Source organism: Zingiber officinale, chromosome 10B (genome assembly GCF_018446385.1).
Source record: "Zingiber officinale cultivar Zhangliang chromosome 10B, Zo_v1.1, whole genome shotgun sequence".
Taxonomy (NCBI): Eukaryota; Viridiplantae; Streptophyta; class Magnoliopsida; order Zingiberales; family Zingiberaceae; genus Zingiber; species Zingiber officinale.
Genome location: NC_056005.1, coordinates 78,014,087 through 78,020,086, shown reverse-complemented (window position 1 = coordinate 78,020,086; position 6,000 = coordinate 78,014,087).

The window sequence follows — 6,000 nt, the reverse complement described above, 5'->3', positions numbered from 1 at the left end:
GACCGTCGAGCGACAACGTTAAACTCTAGAGTCGGACCGGCGACTATAAACCCCCCGACTTGAAGACCGTCGAGCGGCGACGTTAAACTCTAGAGTCGGACTGGCGACTATAAACCCCCCAGACGAGGCAGCGTCGTGTTGAAGAACTTCAGCGAGACACTAGCAGAAAGTCCATGTAAAATGGAAAGTCGTTTGACCAGTCGTCACAGTTACAAGGAACACTCAAAATGAAAGGCTAACGTAGCAAAAGTTGGCATTCATTTAAAAATTACTTTTAAAAGTCCGCCGACCGGGGATAAAGTTACAGATGCCAATCATTAAATTTAAAGTCTAGTCGATCGGTAGAATTACAGAAAATACTTCATTCAAGGTAGTTGAAAATATGTTTCGGGATTGTAGCGAGAAGCGCCGCATGCTCTGTAGCAGGGATGACCATGGAGTTGGGGAGCTGGCCCTTGGACTTCAGATAGTCCGCAATGGCGGTGATGGCCAACTCGAAGGCGATGACCAGCCGGTCGCAAACCTTCTCCATAAACTCTGCCGAGTGGATGTATTTTTGCCTCAGAGTTGTGACACGGCCTGGCTCCGCTTCTTGGTACTCCTTGAAGGTGGCACGGGAAGCATCTAGAGCCTCCTGCAGGGCCTTCACATCGTCCTTGAGTTTGGTCACCTCCTCCGAGCAGCCTTTCTACTCTCCTTCTAGCAGCTCGGCCAGCTCTTTCACACGCTGCTCCAGTGCTCGGGCTTCCACATTCTTCTTATCCAGATCGGCGATGGCGGTGTTCTTCCGAGTGGTGGCGAGCTCGATCTTGTGGTCATAAGTCTTGACCTGCTTGTTGAGCTAGTCCAGCATGTATGCCTGGTCGGCCGTCTTCCTCCGCTCGGCTTCTAACAAGTCCTTGGTTTTTTCGAGCTCCTTCTGCAGCTCAGCATAAGAAGGGCCTCGAGAAGAAGACGGGCCGCCCGGACTCTTCAGCCATTTCAGCTCCTCCTCCACCATTGTTAAGCGGTTGTCAACAGCAATTTCTTCCACCCATCTCTTTTATACAAAGGCATGTTAAAAGGCCGACCGGGAAGCCTATATAAAAGGGCATAAATGAACCTTACCCCTGTGGACTGCTGCATATGACTGTCAGCCAGCTTGTCGAGCGGTATCATGGCTACACGGGCCCGGGCGTCCACCCACATCTCAGCGAGGGGCCCCTTGATGGTGATCATATGTTCGAGAGCTGTCTGTCGATCGGACTCAGCCATAAACGCCTTAGTGGGGAGGTGCAGGGTGGCCCTAACAGTGCGGCGCCGACCCGGAGTCGTAGGAGCGGACTCAAATGGATCGGAGGCCGGGCTGGACATGGTGGATAGAATGCCCGAGCGGCGAACTCGGCGCGGTACAGGAGGTAGAGAGCTAATCGACACCGCTTCGATGGGGGCCGCGAGTGCATCCAGTTGAGAAGGGGTCCGGTCGGAGGAGAGCGCCTCGACCGATGGTGCTTTGCCGCGTTGAGATGTGGTGCCCGTTCGCTCAGACGCTTGCACGACGGAGGTTGCCGAACGGAGATGCTTCTCAACACGCCGTCTTTTCATGTCGAGCGAAAGCTCGTCCTCCGGTTCGGAGTCTTCCTCCCAAACGGTCGGTTCCTTGCTAGTAGTTGCACCGCCAGCCGCATCCACAGGCGAAGCCTGAGCGGCGACTCCCCTGCTTGCGCTTCACTCTCATCCTCGTGAGAGCCGATCGGAGCGATGCCCAACTGCTCCCCTTGGCCGCTGCCGCTTCGAGCGCGGCCGCTTTCTTCTTCAAGATTTCGAACAGCACGGACTCCATTACGATATTCATTGCAAAGAAAAGAGAAGGAAATCAGTTAGAACTCAAGGCAAATGTATAAGTGAAGTTCTTACCAAAGTTGCTCGGGAGGGGGGTCCGGCTCGGACTCAAACCAAATATGTACATCACTCATTCAGGTAGGAGCTTGTTGATGTCGAGCTTCAGACCGGCTAGCAGATTCGCTGCTTGAAGATAGTCCGGTCAGGTCTTAAACTTCTTCAGCTCGGGAGAGGTAGGCGGTCCGCCTGCCATTTAGTGCGGAAAGGGAGCTGCCGAGCATACAAAGAAAGAAGAAGTTTTCTTTCCAGTGTTTGTTGGAAGAGGGTAGTTTATCAAAAAAGACTAAGCCGGGCCGAGCCTGAAATAGATAAGTGCCCGGCTCGGACTGCTTAGGATAGTAGAAATAATAGAAGACTTTCGGGCAGAGGGGAATGTTGTGTATCTTAAATAATACCACAACTCCGTACAGAAGGCGAAAAGTGTTGGGAACCAACTGGGTGAGCGGAATGCCAAAGAAGTTACAAATTTCGACGATGAAGGGGTGGAGAGGAAACCGCAGACCGACTGTAAACTGTTCGCGGAAAAAACAGATAGTGTCGCGCGAAGGGTTATGTGGCCGAGCGAAAGAGAAGGTAAGATCAATTCAAAATCAGAAGGGATGTCGAAAGCATTAATCAAGCTCTTGGCATCGCGCCGATCGAACCGCGACTCCATGGTGGTATACCATGGGCCGAGAGCGGGGTCCGCGGGCTGAGAGGAACTTGCCATCGCCGGAACAGTAGTGGAGAAGGCGGAAATTGGGAGGAAATACAAAGGCTTGAGGGAGATGAACAGAACAGTAACCAAAAGACGAGAACTTGGCAAAGAACGCAAAGAAAACACGGAAAGAAAGAGGAATAGACAAAGAACCTTACAGAAAAGATGAGAAGCGAAGGAAGAAGGTGAGGGATCGTCGCCGGAATGCCGAGGAACAGGGTCGCCAGGGCACTGAGCAGGAGGAGGCTTCTGGACGCGAGGGCGAAGGTGCGGCGAAGGAGAAGGGCGAAGACTTTATAGGGTTATGGCTGATCGTCCTGAGCCGTCGGATCCAGGTCACAGGAACCTAGGCCCACATCGCGCCGTCCATTTCAAACCAACGGACGTCGCATCAGGCATAAGGCGGCGGTCGTACGATGAGGTCAGCCGCACCACGTGGCACTCGGTCAGAGGAAGGCATTTAATGAGCCCCATCACGAGGCAGAACCCACGTGCTCAACCATAATGGCGGAGATTTGCACGCATTCCAAGAAGACCCCGAGGACATCATCACAGGCCATTGGGGCATCCCTCGGCGATTAGCCGACCGGCTCTATTAGACCCATAGTGGCCGAGCGGATGTATACTTTCGGTAGTGCCGGGTCGGCTGTCGATTGGCCAGACTCATAGTCCAGTCAGTCAGACTTAGTGCCTCCTTCGACTAGACTTGAGGGGGAAGCATGTGATCCGGTGGTAAGGACGAGGGATCACTCGTTGGCGGGAGGTCAACGACACGTGGAGGTCAATGGTCAAGAGGGTCAAGTCAGAGGTCGTGTCGAGCGGCCAGAGGTCGTGCCGAGCGGAGTGACGGGCCGACCAAGCATCCGGCTGACCGGACATCTGGCCAAGGGTCTCCTGGACCGGACGAAAGATAGCCCGACCAGGGGTCGGGTTTCCGATGCTCAAGGTAAAAAGGTCTATGGGCCGGGCGGACAGGGCGCTCGACCAAGACGCAGGGCAATAAGGAGCAATCCTAGCCGAGCACATGAACAGGGCTTCCCGAAGGCCATTGAGCGCCGAGCGGCTGGTCCGCTCGACCCGGGAACAGATAAAAACGCTAGAAGACAAAAAGGACAACTGGTAGCTTCGTCCTCGAGACACCTGCCGCCGACAAACAACATGGTCGGCGGCCGGATCGGACAGAATATCGTACAGTGGAAGCTTCCACCGTCACATACGGGATATGCTCGGACGATTGCGGAATGGCGTCAGGCGTACTTTTCTGACACAACCCTATTGAGGTATGTTTAGGGAAGCGTGCATGCATCGAGAAGAGTGCCCGCGCCTCCCCGGGGTCCTATATAAGGACCCCCAGACTTCGACGTAGGTATGCAATCTTTATCACTGTAGCCACAGTAACATTACTCTGCTTCTTCGTTGCCTGATTTGAGCGTCGGAGGGTCATCGCCGGGAAACCCCTCCCGGCTCGACTTCTTTGCAGGTTCGCCGGAGGTCTACTTCAACACCAAAGGATAGCGGAGAGCACCACGTCCCCAGCGTCCGCCGACTCAGCGCTCGGACAGGATCATAGCTGATTGTACTTTGCTTATAAAGTATCCTTCATTAGAAGAAAAGTTTCTATCTTATCCTAGCTTTCACATGTTTGCAACAATCCAGAAGTAGAATACAGTTCAGCAACATTCTGCTTCTTGCATTTCTCCTTGGTCCTGATCAGCAAATGGTTGAAAGGTTGACTAACTTCTGAATCCTGGGGCAGTGACAACAGCATAGATAGCCTTGGTTTCTGAAATTGCAGTTGTTGCAAAAACTGAATGCTGAAGTGTTTGTATCAAGCTATTGATCAGTGAAGGTCCAAACTCAGTCGTGCTGGAAGTTGCGGAGATTAAACCCACTTTAGAACTTAGTAGTTGTTGCTGCAATTCCATAAGTGGATCCTGAAATTAATTTCCATCAACCATCATCTCAGAACCTCAGAACTCAACTTCTACAAATTTATGCAAATACAAGTTTAAAACCAAATGAAGCCAGTTCTGAATTCTGTAACTCTAGTTATCAATTTTAGAAATGAAATTCTACTGTAACTTCAGTCCAATGCATTACAACTTCATTTAGAAGGTGAACTTTAGTTGGCACAAAAAAAATTTTCTTCTGTCATAGCTCAGAAATTTTTTTTCTTCTATTCTGTGGTGCCCTTCAAATATCACTTGTTTCCTAAACTCTTTGAAAGTTGCATCAACTGCACATAGATTAAAAACTCTGTAAAATCAGATGATGTAGAAATTTCCAGTTAGAATTCTGGATTCTGGAAATCAACAACGATAAAATTCATTGGAAAACTTGAAAAGGATAAGTTTTAGTTCCGACTTGTGTTTCTTATTTGTAATCAACTTTCAGCTGATCTTCATAAGTTTCACACATGCAGCAACTCAGAAACTCTACCTTAAATTTCTTCCAGCAAATTTGGTTTTACTTCAATGACATTACAGCCAAAATTTTCTAGCTAGTAAGCCTTAAAAGATAGCTTATTTGACACTGCATCAACATGGCTTAACTTCCATTCATACTTAACCTCTTCTCTTACAATAACATACAATTTTCAGCTCGAATTTTAACTTTCACCTATTGAAATAGCAGCCCAAAACCCAAGCTGCAAAACTGTTTCAAGTTCCAGTTTCCAGCTCTGTGTATTTGTTTTCATTCAATTCTTAGTCTTAAATCTTGTAAACTCTAGTGAAGCAAGATCAGCATCTATCAACACCAAAACAACAATTGAGTTTCAATTTTCTCCATGAACAAATAGCTTTAAACTCCTTTCCACACAGCAAGGTACAGATTTCAGCATTTTCCACATAACTTTGTATCAACTTTGCATTGTTTAGCCAACAAAAATCTCAATTCTTCTTCGTCTTGTTTCTTATGACCCCCATCAATGCATACTCAAAAACTTTGCAGGTCCTAGCAGTTCTAGCTCATTCAAATTCAATTCCCAAATTGGCACAGAAATGTCACATTCATTATTTTGCAGAATTCTGCATTTTCTGAATTCCTGCATTCTGCTTTCAGAACTGAGTTGAGGAAGACAATCTCTATACATCAATGAGAAAGCAATGTGTTCCTCTTAGACAACCACTGAACATATACTTGCAATGGATACTTGGCACACAATTTGTAATAATTGACATATCAATTTTTAGTTTTTCCATTCTGCCAACTTGTTCTTTCAGCAACTACACAGCAGCAAGATAAAGTATTGTGTTCAGCTGCAACTTCCGAGATCAGATTCAAATCCAATTCTCAAGGAACTCCTTCAGCAGCTACAATGCTTCTAGAATCCAATTAATTTCTGCAATTCGTGTACTCATGAATCATGCCAAATTCAGAAATACAACTGATTTCTCTAGTTTCTAGATTCCAGTTTCAAC